Source organism: Apteryx mantelli, chromosome 12, assembly GCF_036417845.1.
Source record: "Apteryx mantelli isolate bAptMan1 chromosome 12, bAptMan1.hap1, whole genome shotgun sequence".
NCBI classification, from domain to species: Eukaryota; Metazoa; Chordata; class Aves; order Apterygiformes; family Apterygidae; genus Apteryx; species Apteryx mantelli.
Genome location: NC_089989.1, coordinates 2,685,333 through 2,703,168, shown reverse-complemented (window position 1 = coordinate 2,703,168; position 17,836 = coordinate 2,685,333). Strand labels below are relative to the sequence as shown.

The following is a 17,836-nucleotide window of genomic DNA, read 5'->3' as shown; positions in this document are numbered from 1 at the left end:
CGTATTCCAATTACATAGACTTTAATTCAGTCTGTTCTTCATGAAAAAGTACCTAAATTTTAGGCTAAAGTTACTCATCATACTTACAATCTGGCCCCCCCCCCCTTTTCAGCAGTATTGTTGTTGTAAGACCTTAATTACTTGAGTGAAGCAACCTGAATTCCATGGCTTTAATTTAGTTTTCAGAGAGGCTTACAGCAAATGTTGGCCATTCCACTAGTTACATTCAGACCTTTCCTGTCTCATTCTTACTAAGATATGAGCCCATTCGGGATCACCAGCCAGAAGATGTTAATTTATCACATAGCTAAGACCCATTTCAAAACACATGCTTTGAGTAAGATACTAAAAAAGTAAATTGCAGATTGTAATATAAAAAGCTTTTTATATAAAAAAGTAAAACAGAAATCTGAAGCTGATCTACCAGAAAGTTTCACATCTGAAAACACATCGCAAAAGCCAGCAAAACAATGAAAGAAGTGACAAATCATGCAAAATTCGCAGCACTCCAAATTTAAGTACTATTAATATTTGCCCAAAGCTTTTGATCAGCAGAATATGAAATCGATGCAACTGTTCCTCTGCCCTCTCCAACCCCCTTTTTTTTTTTTTTTGCCTTTACAATGTCTGTCACATGGAAACAGCCACCCTTGTTCATAATTCCCATGAACTCACGATAGGAAATCATTCTGAGGCTGAAGTGCATGGGTGAATGTGTGGGTGGGAACTACAACAAGAAAAAAGTTATGGTTACAAATGACTATTTTCAACCTACCAAAGCTTTCATCTTCTAACAATGAATGCTAAACCCTTTAGAGATCTAGTTGAATAATTATGACATTTGTGAAGTTCCTGCAGAATTTTTTCCCCAATCCTAAAAAAAAAAAAAAAACTCTCCAAGACAAACTGAAGATAGACTTTATCCCTCCAGATATATTTTTATATTTTTTTTGTTTTTACTGTTGCAAAAGTTGCATTAATTTAAAACTTGCTTAAACTAAAACAAACATCATCGAGGCTGTACAAAAGGCTTTGGTCTTTGGTTATATACTAAACAGAAGTGCAGTACCAAAAAACAGGAGGCAAGGGGAAGGAATAGCTGGAAGGTAGTTCAAGTGGGACAAAACACTTTAAACAATCAAAACACACGCATTTTTGTGAGTACATGCAGCAGATTTTTTAATGTAATATGCAACATAATATAATGTAATATGACACTCGTGTTTTGTATTAAACTATATCACATAGCAACTCTTACTACACAGCTGACACCATTAAAATGAACGGGAATTAATAATTAAAACCAAGCATGAAGTTAAATATGATTATTAATACCACAATAAGATAAGTCACATGCTCAGTGAAAGAACAATGCTGCAGCATGAATTTTAGCTAACTCTGTTGTGACTAGTTACTACAGTGCAGCAATCTCTGTGCTCCATAATTAAGCCCCAGTAACCAGATCTGAATCTGGTTTTGGAAAGGGTAGCTGGTTTGCTACAGTATATATGATGCAGTATCTCCTCTCTCCAACAGGAAAGAAAACCAGCACTGAAGCTGCTGGATGCAGCCTCAATACAAGGGTCACTTTATCTTGAAACAGTGATTCTACTACTTTGAATACATTTGCCATAAAGCAAACGCTTGTAGCTGCTCCATTTATTATGGATCTATTGGCAACACTTTAAAAAAAAAAAAAAATTCATCGGTCCAGTTGTTAGAAGCTCAAAAATGTCTTCCTTGAGGCATTTCATAGCAAAGAGAAGACGAACAACAGCAAAGAAAAAGAAAAACTTGGTCCATGGAAAAACTCCAGAAACACTGGAAAAACATATTGGGACTCCAGACGAAAATATGTTACAGACAAAGAACCAGTGCTAAACTCAGGTTAACAACTATGTGCCTTGATACACCAGTTGTGCCTCCTCCAAGTCCTTATCATGCTAGTTGGGCACCGTTAGCAGGAGCTACGTTGCACGCTGGAACCCAAACTGTGCCAGCAGCAGCTCCTCACGGGCAGACCTGCCCCCAAAGCAGCTGTGGAAGGGAGGGAGAGACGAGGGCAGTATTGACAAAAACACACAAACTGCATTCTCCTCAAGACATGTTTTGTACGAGTCTGCTCACACGTACCAAGACGTGACTCCAAGTTTAAAGGACCCTGGGGCAATATGGCAAAAAATAACGCTGAGAATCAGTTCCTCAGCTTTCCTCTTTGAACCCTTTAATGAGACATCTTTCACAATTCTCCTTCTTCCGAATCCCTCAGTCCTCTCCTACCTAGTTTTACACTTCAGTTTATTCTACAGTCGGTTTCTTTAGATGTCTTTCATCCATACAAAATAGGTTCAATAAATACCAGATTGGAGCAATCTAGTGAGGTTAAAGAAAAGGGGATCCACAAACGTAAGATTTCTAATCAGGAAAGACAGCAACTCACTCATAACAAGGTGACAAAACTATAAACCACACTCTAGAACATGAGCATGGGATTCACTACACTTTTCCTTATGCTGTACAAAGAGCAATAGGAGACTTACAAAACTTTCAACTTCTCACTTGCAGTTTATAGACTCTTTAGCAAACAATTAATCAACTCACTGCCGTGATGGATTGCAGTCAACAAAAGGAACAATGTTTGCAGAGAGTTCTTCTGCAGCTCTGGATTTAAGTTTAAGATTTAACAAAAGAAAAGCAAGGATGAATTATGTAAGAGTATTCTTGTGCATGTAGTCTCACCTGGAAATCTCGGCATAAGAATATGACTGCCATACCAAGTGGGGGCACCAAAAACAATGACAAGACTAAAACAAGGTGATGGTATCACACTATAAAATGGCACTATTTGCTCAGACTCTATCTGCCATGGGGTCTTGTGGGGAAAAAAGAAAAAGGAACTGAAACGCTTTGCGCTCTCTCAGAGAAGGGGAGGATATTGTCCTACACAGATAAGAAGCGAACTGGGAGCCATGAGAGTGTTCTTCACCCTCAAAGGGGGCAAGAGGGGCTCGAAATTAATCTGAATGAAGCAGGGACACATGCAAAGATCTGCATGCAAGGAAGCACAGCAATCAGGAAAAACATTGTATCTACATTGAAACAGGTCCTATAGAATCTGTGATAAACTAAGGTATTCAAATGATTTCCCCTACAGGAAAAAACAGGGGAGTAACCTTTCATTTGCCATTTCATCTATAAAAGAGGTGTTCAAGAAAGTTCAGAAAGATGAAGAGTCCTCCTGAAGTGTGATTTCTCACTTAGCCTGCGAACGAAAGATCAACTATCAAGTACCCTTCTTGTGATGACAAACAGCTCAGATGTAGCCCTGTAAAAAGCAAATGAAACAAACTAGTTGTCACCACAAAACACAAGGGGGTGGGGAAAGATGGGAATTATATTGCAAGATAAGAAGCTAAACCGCGGGGAAAAATAAAGTAAAGAAACAGATGGCCACTGAGTGAAGAAAAAACAAACAAGGAAGATAACAGGTGAACAGAGAGAACCTGGATGACAGCCAGATATGGGGAAAACGCAACAAGACTAGCAAGAAAGCATCAGAGAGGAAAGGCAGTAAAAACTGTGCCAGCTAAGCTTGGAGGCAGTAGCATTCATCTGCATCACAGAACTGACAAGAAACCCAGAACTTGAGAGAGATCAACAAAATAGCTTTATACAGAGAAGAGAAAAAGTCTAGTCCCTGCTTTGTACTCTCAAGTCCAACACACTTTTGCTTCTGTGTTTTGAGCAATATCAGGTTGTGAACAGTCACAAAATACGTGACCAGTTCCCCAAAATACACAGTATTCATGTCTGGCCAGGCAGAGTGGACTTTGCTCCTAAGTAGCCTCTCACAATCTGAGCAGCTTACTATATTTCAGTAAGCCAAAAATAAGACATTAATGTTTCCAAAATAGTCTTTGTTCATCGGACTAGACAAATCGGCGTCCTCCCACGTTATAGTCTACGAAAAGTTTCAAATGCTCAGAAGGCAGCAGCCGTCAGCAACTCCGGTTCCCTAAACTGAGCACCAGCTCCAAGGCTCCAAGGCAACAGCAAGGCCGTAACGCTCACAGCTGCTGCTTCGCTCCCGATCCTGGAAGAGCTGAGGGGACACAAGCCGACAGATGACTCTGAAGAACATCACACTAAACCCCTTCCTTCCCTCCAAAAAACCACCCATGTATACTGATGAACTTTTCAATCGTTAAGCAAACATTAATTTCATTCCCTCTGCGTTTCTATTAGTGTATTGTATCTTCAGACTGACTAGACCAAAGGCAGGCCCAGCTGCAGGCCCGGGCAACGCCGCCCCAGGGCTGCGGACCTCCGTTCCCTGCAGGACACGCTTCCGAGAAACCTGTGAAGAAGTAACATGTCCACTGCTGATTTCCATGCAGCTTATACAAATAAAGCACAACTGATTTTGTTCAAAGTTAAAGTAGAAACTGAAGTCCAAACTCTACGATTTTTTTACTTGTTACTCTCACATCCTTGAGCAAAAGTAGTAAAAACAAATCTCGTATCAGTATTCTCAGAGAAATACCATGCAAATATCTAGTCTACAGGCTGTACTTTAAAAAGTGCATAAAGCACAATAATTGCTGCGTTTATTTTGGAACGAAGCATCACTTCTCAAAAGGCATACCTCCTTCAACCTTCATCACAGAGTCTGCTGCAGCTCTGCACGGGCATGGACTCCAGAATCCTTCCGTTTGCGCAACCTGTTGCACGCTTGCAAACTATACATCCAAATTCCCACACTGAGCTGCGTGTAGATGAAGCCACATGGCAAAGTGCAACATTTACGATAAGTTTACAAGGGCAATATTACAAAAAATAATAATAATTTTAGCCTTTCACATTAGTTCCAAAATTGACTGGCAATTTTAGTGTGGCTGAAAAGGAGAAGCAAAAGGCGTTTTCAATAAGTAGGCAGAACCTGTATGTTTTTGTCTTCAACAGCTGTAGAAGAAGAAAGTTTGAGCATTTACTACCACCGTTATTTTGGCAAGTGTAAGTTTAGTATTGTATCAGAAGTTTTCCCATAATCTTATCAATATAAAGCTGACGGCTCTAAACATAGCAAAATCTGCACTAGCAGAGGGAAGAGGAAAAGGGGGTCGAGTCCCAGTGTGCATCGGTGGGAGGTTTTCCTGCCACACCAGCACCGAGCACAAGCCTGGATTCTGACTCACGGTTTCTTTAAGCTACTGTGTCCTCTTCTGTTTGTGGTAATCTTTTTAGCTGACTTTGCACAAACAGTACAACTCCTGTTCATGGGCACTGAAAGGAAGCAGAAAATGGAATTTGAAATGTAAAAATAAAATAATTGTGGGCCATGAGCTATAATTTGATTTCATGCTTTACAAGGAAATGAAAGAGGACTTCCTTAAACATACTTTTTTTTTTTTTTTAAATATGCTTTTTACCATGTTAGGATTTCCTCTAGCACAGAAGAGAAAATAGGATTGTAGAAAATGCACCGTTCTCAAGTATCACTGCTACTCAGGGGCAAAGCTCTGTTTTAATGTGCACTTCCCATTCTGGGGAAGAGGAAATTCTTCAATTAATAAACCGGGTGGACTGAGGCGAGTTTTTAAGGTTTAATCAATTTCATCTGCACTTAGGATAAAAAGACTGACTATTCTACCATTTTTGCCTCCCCTAGTCCGCTTTTAAAAAAAAATAATAAAATCAATGTTTTATTTTAAATTCTTTGAGGTTAGTATCTCCTGTTTCAGGAAACATTGTCTATTTCATGCAGCGAGTATGAGACTTCCCCCCTCCCAGCCCCCCCTTTTTGTCAAGGATCTTTATTCAGAAGCAGCTAAATTATTCTCTGCTTTCACATACAGTAACACCTTGGGAGATGCTACGAGTTGCACAGGATTTTGCTAGGTGCCTTGGGGTGGCATGGTGATGAATGAGGAAGATGCTTTGCAGGATATGAAATCTTCCAAAATTTAAGCAGAAAAAGGAGGTGTGAGGGGGAGAGAGACATGCACACAACTGGAGCACATGAATTACACATGAAGAAACCCTCTGTAAAGCAATGCAAATCACGGATCAAAACCGATACTGTAACTTTCACTAGGAAACACTTTGAAAGGAACAGGAACTCCGTGGAGTTTGCGTGTCCCACCACTGCTTTCAGGCACGCCACTCCAAAAAGGTCTCAGCAGTTGGAAGCACAAATAGGAAGCTGTACAACTTCAAACTCCATAGTGTCTGGGATATTTGCGATAGCAAAGGTCAAGCTGGCAAGCCGCAAGACTTCTCTGTAAATGCATGTTAAAGCTTACAATTATATGCATTATATTTGATTTCTGAACAATAAAGAGAAATTGCTGGTTGCACAAATTCCCGTTAAATGAAAACCAGGCACTAAGGTCTCTCCTAAGCTGATAGCTACAAAGAGAAGGCAGGATGTCCATAAAGGCATGCTTCTAGAAAGTCCGCTTCTGATACTCCAAATAACCTGTCATTTACAGTGATTTTTTTTTTTTTTTTTTTGCAGTTCTGAGTTTGACTCAACTGCAAGTAGTAAGTGATAGCAAGAAATAACTGCTAATAAGGAATAAAAGGGATTCTTCTGCAAAAGACCTCACATAAGAATACATTTGGAATATACTTTAGGGCTCCGCAGATGAACCAGTGTGCTACGTTGCCCTGAACAGGGTAAAGGCAACGTGAGCTTCTCTCCTTCTCCCTGTCAAGACATCGAAGGATCTTTCTTGCTTATGTTTTAAGTACGTCAGAAACAGAGCTGTGTTCTTCAAAGAAAAATGCCTATAATGATTAGAATGTGTCTCACATGGGATTGATATTGTTTTGATTTGTACCTACAAGAGTCAAAGAAACCCAGTTTTTATAGGAAACCGCATGTAAAGACCACTGTGTCAATCACAGAATCACAGAATGGTTGAGGTCGGAAGGGACCTCTGGAGATCATCTAGTCCAACCCCCCTGCTCAAGCAGGGTCACCTAGAGCACATTGCCCAGGATCGCATCCAGGTGGGTTTTGAATATCTCCAGAGAAGGAGAGCAGTCAAGGAACAAAAACTGCTCTATCTACACTCAGAGATAAATACCTATTCCCTACACTGAGAGTTTTACTTTCTAAATTCATAATGTCTCCAGCAAGTAAGGTTAAGTGTTCAGAAGGACAGAGGTGAGCTAACATCCTACTTCTGAACGAGCAGATGATCTCCAAGGGTCCCTTCCAACCTAAATTACTCTATGAAGAGACAGTACTAGAAGAGGAAAACACCTAAGAAACCAAGAGGGCAGAACAAGAAACTTGCACATACACGTTTGCTGAGGACACTTCAAGAACTTAGGCCTAGATAGTTCATCATTATTATGGGAAGGGAAGCCTCTGGCAGAACAACTGGGCATACAGACCAATTATTTTAAAGTCTATTCTTCCTCTCCAAGTGTTTTACAGCAAAATAAACATTACTGTGAATTACTATTGTCACAGTATGCTTCTGTGCAGTCTCTGAAAGGTGTCTGAAATCTGTCAGACTTCCAGGTTAGAAGGTTCAGTCTAACGGAGAGCAGCGGCAGACGCCAGCCCAAGAGGCCAATGTAGGAAGCCTCAGAGGTGACGTGAGGTAAGGTACTCAGAAAGCATAAGGGGGGGGGGGGGGGGAAGGATACACTTGGTCCTGTGACACAGAGAGAAGTTTAACATAGAGCTGTTGACTTGACATCTCTTTATGTATTATTTTCAATGACTCTCCGAGTTATTCAGAAAAACAGTAAGGGCCTGCACTGCTAAGGAACTGTCAAGAATGGTTATTGAGGCACGTGTAAGTGAATGCTCGAGATGCAATTACAGCTTTTTGCTGGGTAGCAAGAGAGGTTGGGAGTGCAGAACAGATCATATTTCAGTTCAAAAGCAGCAGGGAAGCATTTTACCACATAAGCAGCATAGAGCCCACCTCAAAACGACCATGCCAAAGACCTGCAGCAAGCATTTTCTAAGAAATATCAACAATCAGAAGGTCAAGCTCTGCTCTGAAAAAAGAGGGCAAAAATGAATGACTGAAGCTAATTCATGGCAGGGTTTTATGCATAAGTGTCTCAGACCACTCCAACTATGTCAATGCAAATACTCCAGAGGAGATGCTTCAGGAAGGGATTGTTGTTTCAGGGTTTGGGGGCAGGGAAGAGGTCTTCAAAGTTAAAGTTACATAGGAGAATTTTAATGACAAACAAATCCACACATAACCCCAAATCACAGCCGGAGTTCCAGTGAACAAGAAGCCAAATTTACACAGCAGCAACCAAAAAACCCCCACACATAATAGGAGAGTTAACGATAAGCAGTTAGATGTCATAATCAGACATTCAGTAGCCCTTGAAACCAACTCTGAATGCTTATTAAAATAAATGTCGTATTTTTCATTTCATGCCCAGTGCCCTATACAACTTGCTGCTTTTCCCTCAGCACTGTCAAAAATAAAGTACGGCTTTTCATTTCCATAAGAATTTTGGCTTCTGTATGGCCCAAATCCAACAGTTATAATCATGTAGAACTCCCAGAATAAGTACTGGAGGTCAAGGCTCACCTCCATTTCTTCCTGAAAGCAGTACAAACAGCTTAATCCAATGTTCTTTTATGGTCGGTTAGAGCAGAAACCACTAGTTTCATTTGTTTATTTCTCTAATTTATCAACCTGCCACTGTTTGTAATGCCCACTCAAAAAAACCAAACAAATCTGTTTGTGTGCATCTTCTTAGTTTAATATAGAATTATTCCCTACACCTTCCCTCCCTTCTCTGCAACACAGCAGCAGCTAAGTACAGCTAATTTTTTCTTAACCTGAGTGCATGTGAGAGCAGCACAAATGAGGTAACCACCACGGCTAAGGATACGTGCTTCTACAGACACGCAAAGATTTGTATTTGACTATAAGCATGCTTAGAAGCATGAGAGGATTTTTCTTCGCTTCCATTGTAAAGGTAAGACACATCAGTCGAAAGGCATTTCCACTCTAGTTTCAAGCCAAGGCAAGCACACGTTTTACTTTGTTGCCTCATAAATATACATACACCCGTGTTTATAGAGAGAGTATCTAGAAGCAGCCATCAGTGGAGTGGAACATTTGGAAAAGGTTTCTGGCTTGACACATCTCAGTGATGAGGCTGCAGCCCCATGCTGCGATGGGGGTGAAAGCAAAGACTCCGCTTTGCCCACCGCCTTCTCCTAGCCATCTTCCCCAACCCTTTTCTTATTCAGCTCAAAGAGGGCCCAATAAATACCAAAGCTGAAGCTCAGACCTCTTGGTCAGTTCAACCCAGCAGTGACAGACAGCTCTCCTGCAGAGGAGCAAGGCGACCGGCTCGCGTGGGTCCACTGAGCGCCCACGATGGCACGGGGAGGCTGCAGGACCGAGAGCAGCGAAGGGGAAGCACAGAAAGGGCAGGCACTGAGACCTCCCCTCCTACCCACGGGATGCCGCTGCAGGCCAAGCTGCTCGTGGAAGAGCAGCCTGACGAACTTCAGAGAAACTTAAAGCTGAATAAATGGTCAACCAACCTATCGTTAGGAAGCACCGGAAGAAACTTATTAAATACACATGCATTGACACAAAACAAGGGCTGTTATTTTAGAAATCTGCAAAGAGACAGTCATCTGCAGTTCAATGCAAGATTATTTTTGTATTTAGAAGCAGTCAAAAAAGCAAGGTATTAGACTGTATGAGGGATGCAATAGGGAATACCGAAGATTAATATCCTGCATTTAGATCTAATCACTTCCTGAAAAAGGAATTTGAAAGACAAAAGTAGCTTCAAAAATAGAAAACAAGGACAAACGCAGCAAGTACTTCACATACAACTTCACTTACAAAGAAAAATCCGTATTAACAGCATACAATCCCCAAAGCATATGAAGTTGAGCAAGAGAAGGTAAATAAAACACCTTTATACAAGAGCACAATTATATAACAGGGGAAGTTGCACAACACTCTCTGAAACTCAGTGCTCCTAGATATCGCTTCACTTCCACCAAATAAGAACACAGATTTAGTATTTACACAACTAAGATTTCTACAGCTGCATCCAGTTGGCTGAAGTTTCATTGTTTATAAAATAAAATATTAGTGCTTTTACGCTATGTAAGAGGCATCAGGAAGAAAGGTATAGCAAGGGACACTTCACTGTCAAAGGGTTTCTTGCTTTGACCCTCCTCTGGAGCATTCACTTTGACTGTTGCCAAAGAGAATGTAGTAAATTAGAAGAATCACTAGCTGTATCTGACATTTCAATTCCTGTTCCTCAAAATATTTCAGGGGTTAAAGAAAACCAGAAAATCATCACAAATGAGAATGCTGTCGCTCTGTTGTCTCTAGGAAAGTAAGTGATCCTGCCCCATAGAAAGAAATGTCATATTATATGTAGCATGTGCGAAATGGAAGCAAGAGCCACATGAGAAAAGGCATCCTTTTTCCATATGTAGCAGTGCTTTTCTGTAATACTATCTATTAATAGATCTAAATGTCAATACTGGCGAGCAAGACAAACTGAACAGCGTCCCAGAAAAGACCTCAGCTTATTTTAAGGCCAAGCGCATTAACTGCAGAAGGGGTTAAAAATATATATACATATACATACATACATATATATATATATATATATATATATATCCTGCATACCTTGAAAAAGTAACAATCATCCCGAGTAGATGCAGATGACCGCCACAAAAAAAAGTTAGCATTTGCTGAATTACTCAACAGCATGGTATTTCAGTTGCATTAATTTCTTTCTTGGCTTGAAGTCGAAAGCACATAAATTGTGAATTAGTTAGCAAACATTAACTTTTTAGTGTCATTCACGTATATGTGAATATCTGCAAATGCAGATATCAATAAAGCTGGAAAGTCAAATATTTAGAATACCGCACAAAACTAGCATAACGGTTACCTAAATGTCATTATATAGCTCATCATCCTTGACAGCAATCCATGGCATATACTAGGAAAAAAGTTCACTTTTTCATACACTCGAAAGCAAAACAAAGCACAGGAGAACAGAAAAATTGGTTTTTTACCATTTGGGTTGTAACTTTTTGCTACGTGTACCTAGTACAAAAGTGTTCAGTCTCAGAGTCTGGCTTCCAGACTAACACATCTCAACAAGAAAAGATGTCAAATTTCTGGGTTCCCAAACCCCACAAGAAAACAACACCTATAATTCCACTGATTCACATCACAGTCTCAAAAGTAGAGGTTTGCAATGTAGTGTCCTGCTCTTTCAGTGTAGAGTTGCCAAGTTTATAAAACAAGGTTTCTGAATCAGTGCAGTGGTAGGTTGTACAGCAAGTGCACAGTATTACGTGTTCATGATGCAGGTAAAAAGGATGGTACAAAATAAAAAAGGCAGGTATCTAAAACTCCACTTTGACCTCCTCGGATGATATTGTGTGCTCAGGGTAACTCTTCCTGTGACCTCCTGAGTGATTAGTTCAAGCTTCAGACTTTTTGTTCAAAGCCATTTTGTTTTGGTATCAAAGCCACATGTGTTTTTGTACTCCCCTGGAAAATTAAACATATTGTAGCATTACACTTTGGCCTGACCGTAAATGGTCCCTGCAAGTCCATAAAGTCTTTATAGCAAATGTTGAAAAGCAAAAAGGTTGGAAGAGACAAGGTTAAAAAAAGGCCACTTTATAGCCTGATTGATATCAGCTTTAGATGTGCTCTCTACAAGATTTCCCACAGAGTTTTTAAATAAAAAAGGGTAAATATTTTTTGCAATATATTTAGCATGATATGCAAAAAAATGCGATTGCAAGGTGTGACCATTCTGCCCCGCTCCATACCGACAGGTATCTCCGAGTGTTTGGAAGGAAGATCCAGAGAGAGGACACTCAAGAGTGTCACCGTAGAGAAGCTGAGGGAAAGAAGAAATGAAGGATAAAGCCTCTTTGAAGCTATTTCTAAGACAGGAGAGAAAGAAAAGAGTGGCTAAAGGCAGAGAAGGAATCAAGCACCCAGCATGGATATGAAGACACTGAACTCCGAGTGAAGGCATGACAATTCCCAGCTCTGCCACAGACTTCCCCTGGAATCTCGAGTCTTCTGCTCTAAAGACTCAGTTCAGGCCAGACACGGATTATTCCCAGCCTTCAAAGTTTTGCACCTGAGGTTTGAGGCGTTTCACTAATATGACGAACACAGGAGTGGGGAAGGGGAGACATAAATAGCGTGTGAAAGCGTCTACAGTACCTATAGTCATGAAATTTCCCCAGTCTTGGTTTTACTGCTACCTTCCTGATACTATAGGATCCTATGGCTTCAACCTACAGTAAGATATATTTATAGTTCTCTGGGTTACAACAGTTACACAAAAAGAGTTCATAGAGAAGAGAGAAAAGTGGTACATTAAAGGTGACTGAAATAAGCTATCAGTCTTGATATAGTTTCCAAGGTTTTTTTCAGAGGGAGAAGAGAATAGCACATAAATACCAAACAGTTCCCATGTGAACGTGCTTCCCCTCAAACCAGTTAGTTGCTTCAGGTAATGAACTATGATTTTTATTTTTATTTTTTTTAACATTTTTTTCAAGAATAGCACAAACGTAATAGAGGCTTTTCTACCTGAACTGTTTCTATTTCTAAATGCATTTAAATACACTATTATATATAGGTCCAGTACTGGACTCCAAAGGGAAAAAACAACTGCAAAGCATCTGTAGCTTCTGTACATGAAACCCTCCATCAATAATATTTCAGTCTCTCCATCTTTTCAAGTTTTTTAAAATTCTTACAAGATGACATTACACTGAAGTCACATTATCATATATTGGATTCAATCACAAGGCCCATGTTTTAACGCAAAAAGAAATATTGCATATCAGAAATCCTTACCAAGCAATAGACAACTTAAGTTCTCGATTATCTCAGTATAAAGAATATACTCTGCATGACAACCAATTGTTTTTTCCAAAAGGATTAAAGAAGTGTTACTACAGAGTATCTATTGCCTCCCTCTGGGTGCTTATGAGAACTATTTATTTACGAACAAATTGAAGTAGCTTTTGTGCAGTGGTCATATGCAGTAAGAACCACCATCAGCTGAACCCAAAGAGGGAGACCTGAATATGCATTTAGAGATGTGACTGAACTTGTAAACAAGGAAACAAGGAAAACAAGTAGAGGTATGCAAGTTGCAGCTCAGGCATTCTGCCTTAAAGACTCCTAAAATCCATGATTTCATTAAACTATTCTCTCCTTAAATTCATCAGCGCTGTATTTCAACTACCCTAAAGATCAGGAAACACAGACATCCCAACAAAACCTGCAAATCTAACACCTTGATCACAGAGATTCACTACTAGATTCTCTTCTCTCCACCTCTCTGTGGATTCAGGGACATGAACCTTACAGTACACCTGCAGCTTTGGATAGTTCAGGCAACACCAGTGAAAAGCTAATTTCAAATCTCTTACAGAACAAAAATAAATTCTCTTGAAGAATTCTGCAAGCTGCTAATCAAAAAGTAAATCACTAATTCATCAGGTTACAATTAAAAAAAAAAAAAAAAAAAACACACACAGAAACCTGGTTTCCACATACAATTTGAAATTAGTAAGTTTGAGTCTACTCTTAAAGCACTGCAAGTCCTAAGCTGCCTTATCTCCGTCTTTGGAACAAAGCATCCCATAGGTCACAGCGCCCACACCAAGGAGACAGTTTTGTGCTAAAATCTAAAGGCCAGTACTACATGCTTTTTACAACACTGCATTAAACATACTGTCCCCACAGAAGAGTTATAGTAGGCTACTGGAAGATTCACGCACAGCTCTCAGATGTTTTTCAGCCAAGGTAGCTGAACAAGATTTTTCAAGGGGAGAAAAAAAATTAAGATTTTATATTAAATTGGGGGGGGGGGGAGAGAGAGAGGAAAAAAAAGACTGCTAAATGCAAAGAAAAAAGAGGCATTCTTTAATTTTCTCTTCACCCTCCACAATACTGAAATAACATCAGTCAGGGTTATAAACATCTGTAATTGCCAGGGGAATGTACAATACGTTCAGAAACTCCAGGCCCACATACCCTGTAGCTCTGCACTTCACAAACAAAAGGTTGGGGAAAGAAAGAGGGGGTGGGGTACAGGGAATAAAGGCTTAAAGATTAAAGTCACAGGCAGAGACAGACGGCTCCGTTTTTTAATAACTGAAAACACGAGTTGTGCCTGAATGTGCTCATTGTTTTATGGCAGGGGGGAGAGTCTACGCAGGCCGGACTGGCTGGCGACAGAACTGCCTTTGCATCAAAAATAAGATTTACAAAAAGGAAAAAAAAAGACACCAACCCCATGCCCTAATTTCCCCTCTTGTAATGTTTAATGATGCATTCAGGTAGAAATCAACAAATTACCCCACCTTCCCTTTATTAAATTGGGGACTTCAGGACTGGAAGAAGTACCTGATTGTAACAGCCTAACAGACCCGAGCGAGGAGCTCTGAAGGGTTTATGCTCTGAAGCAACACAGACTACTACAATAACAGTCAAGCATAACAAATGGGCGCATCTATTAAACACAAGCATCTTATAAATCAATTTCTGATAGTTTATTTGCACAATAAAAGACACTGTAAGCCTAAATTGTATGATCGAAGCAGATTTTTATATGGATTCAAGAAGTTCAGCTGACCCAACGAAAGCTCTTAAATCCAAAACTGAAAAAAAGGGTATGTACTTCTAGGGAACAAAAAGTTCATGAGTTCCAGTCACCTCTTGACAATCACTACACACACACAGAAAGTCACTTGCTTTAAGCATTGCCCTAGAATATTAAAAAGTTTGGAAATGTTTGTGTTAGGTTTCATAAACATTTGTTATCTCAAAATTTAGGTTAGAAGATCCTGATGACCACTCAATATCTGTGACTACTACAAATTTAAATTATTTTAAAAGTCCATAATATACACTCTATATAAGGACAATTTTGAATACCTAAGTGGAAAGTATTTCTGATGACTTATTTCAGTGAATACTTTTTTTTTGAATTAGCTCAAACTAGCACTCAGGAACCCACTTAAGTTGAATGCAGTGAGCCCAGTTCCCCTGCCAGGTGAACAACCAACAACACAAACACCCAGTATAAAAACAAAAATATGAAAATAAAAAAATCAGATTAGTATTTCAGTTTTATTAGTCTAAGATGTTATTGTAACAGAGTTTTTGTTTTACTGTATTATTTTTAACCTACCAGCATTGCTTTAAATATGGACAGAAAGGAGATAATTGAACGCGACAAGAAGCTCTTTCATTTAAAACTGAAATTCCTAGTCATATCTTTTTGGGGATGCCTGGAATTAGGAGCGGGGAGACACGCCACGGGAGTCAATGAAAGGTAGTCTCCTGCCTGAAGCAGGCATGCTGTGCAGGGGAAGGATCAGCAGCCGCAGTACGTGGTTCTCCGGCCAAGAATGTCAGACCTGGGAAGCTCTAACTACGACTACAGATGATCATCTCTTCTATGTTGATGCAACACTTTTGCATCATCAGCCACTGGGCGTCTTGTTGAGATTAAAAATACTGTGGAGAGTTACTGTCTGTTTAGCAAAGGAAAAAAGAAAGACAGGAGTCCATGTCAGAAAGGGAGGGGAAAGGAAAAACCGAAACATGAGCTCATAAGCCTGTTATGGAGGATAAAGGCAGGCTTTGTTTTACTTTAGTCAAACCAAGTATGAACAAGAGACTCATCACTGTTTTGAGCTTGAACTCCAAAATTTGTTTCGTATGTAATACTGCCAACTTCCCCCCCCCTCACATAACTAAACTACCCCTCTTTCTCAAAAAGAGCTTCTGCTGATGCTCAAATCAAGTATTTACGTGCAAATGAAGTCAATATAATAGTCGAGACTATCATTCTATCCTTGCTAGAAGTTCTGACACTTCAGTAGCGCATATAAAAGCACTCATATAGTAAAAGCAAACCTTGGTAATATGACAGATTGTCCTGGAACTCTTGTACAAACAACTAAAACTAAAAAAATATATGACTATAAAACAAAACCACTTGGAGGATGCACTGGATACCTAGCCACACTAGGTAGGGTTAGGCAACAGTTCTTAATCTGGAGATGCTTCTTTGGAGCGAGGGGGGGGGGGGGGGGGAGGTAGTTTTTTTAAATTTCAAATGCAGAAGTCAGTACAAAAATACAATGTGAAGTTTAAGTAGTACAATCTTTGGGAGCTAAGAAGAAAAATACTAGTAAAAGTCTGTCTTCTGACAGAAACATTACCCACCACTGCTGTCTCTAAAAGAGCTCAAGGGCAACAGTAAAAGCCAGCAAAGGAAAGCACAGAGTCTGGACTCTAGTTTCTTGCTCTTAGGAAAACGCGAAGAGGGTGGTAATTTACCGTGTACAACCAAATTGTACATGAAAGTTTAAAAACAGCCAATTAAACCTAACATTATGGAATGGTACTGACGGGCCGAGTGGAACGCATTAGACACGCATTCCACGCAACGGCCACGGAGCCCGTCTGGGAGGCCGATACTGTACAAAGTACAAGGGGTCAAGAAACGACTCTAGAAGGGAAGCCCAGCTTTGACCAGGAGCCAGGACAACTCGTCCAGGAGATGAACACTACGGATCGAGTCGCTCGCACGCTCGCAAGAGAGGCACAGCATCCAGGCTGCAGAGCTGAGTATTTAGCCCTCAGTCACCTGCCCTGACAGATCGCTATGGACAGCAACAAGTCCAAAATATTTCAATCATGGGAGGGCAAGCCTCACCAAGAGTAAGAATCAAATGGAGGGGGAAACAAAGGCATGAAGAAGAGACCCACTATAAGTACTGGTGAATAAAATGTGCTGTTTTGGTTTACATCTCCAACATACGATTAACTCTCCCATACATTTAGGTACAGCTTTGGCTTCTCTGTTGAGCAGTTCAGTCTAGAAAAACGATTAAAGCAACCACCAATATCTAGCAGGAAATTAAAACAGAAAGGGAAAAAAGGTTACCTCAAGTTACAAAAATTATATTCCAAAGTCTTCTGTACTTTGGAGCATGGTCAACCCAAATTTTGATGCAAATCTGATTTTTGTGACAGTAATGCAGAAGACCGATGTGCTGATAATCCTGCTGCAACTTCTTAGCAAATGGATAGCTGGGCCTTTTTTTTATTATTTAAACAGGAAAATTAAAAGAACAAGTATATTACTCTGTGTCCTATATGTCAACATACAACTCCATTCATATGAGAACTGGGAAACTTGTTCAACTTCACGAGACCCAATTTTGCAAGATGCTAACACTGAACAACTCTCCAACCTTCGCTATCTCCAGATAGCGACATGAACTGTACCCCTCACAGGAGCAGCAGTGGTGGATCAAGAACGAAAATAAACATACACGTGTGCGTGCATGTGCGCACGCACGTGTGCTCTACAAACAATCGCAGTTTTTATGCCAAGCTCTGTTTCAAGAGCTTGGCATATAGCTGCATTACTATACAGTTACAGCAGTATGGCACATGGAAAGAAAAAAGTTTCTAAAACCAGTCTCAAAGCAATTAAATGAAGGATGCCAGCACTGGGAAAAGGATACTTACTGTCATTCTCTGCACTGTGCACAGATAAACAGAGCCAAGATGACAAAAGTGTTCCAGAGAACCCAAATTTTTATAGCCAGTCTAGCAAGCAGTCAGTTAACATGCCTTGCTGCAACCTTGAATATTCAAGTGCTTTGTTCACTTGCAAGCTACAAATTTCAGATGAAGAGATTAGTACTTGAAGAGTTAACGTTGCCGTTGTTACTGATAAGGTTTTAGAATTAATTCTACACTACCACAAAAACTTTATATGT

The 17,836-nt window shown here is 40.0% G+C and overlaps 1 protein-coding gene across 2 annotated transcripts in view; it reads right to left on the bottom strand.

Moving 5' to 3' along the window:
* Positions 1–17,836, bottom strand: part of EEFSEC (eukaryotic elongation factor, selenocysteine-tRNA specific) — a 130,150-nt gene that overhangs the window by 96,195 nt on the left and 16,119 nt on the right. The window lies entirely within an intron of this gene.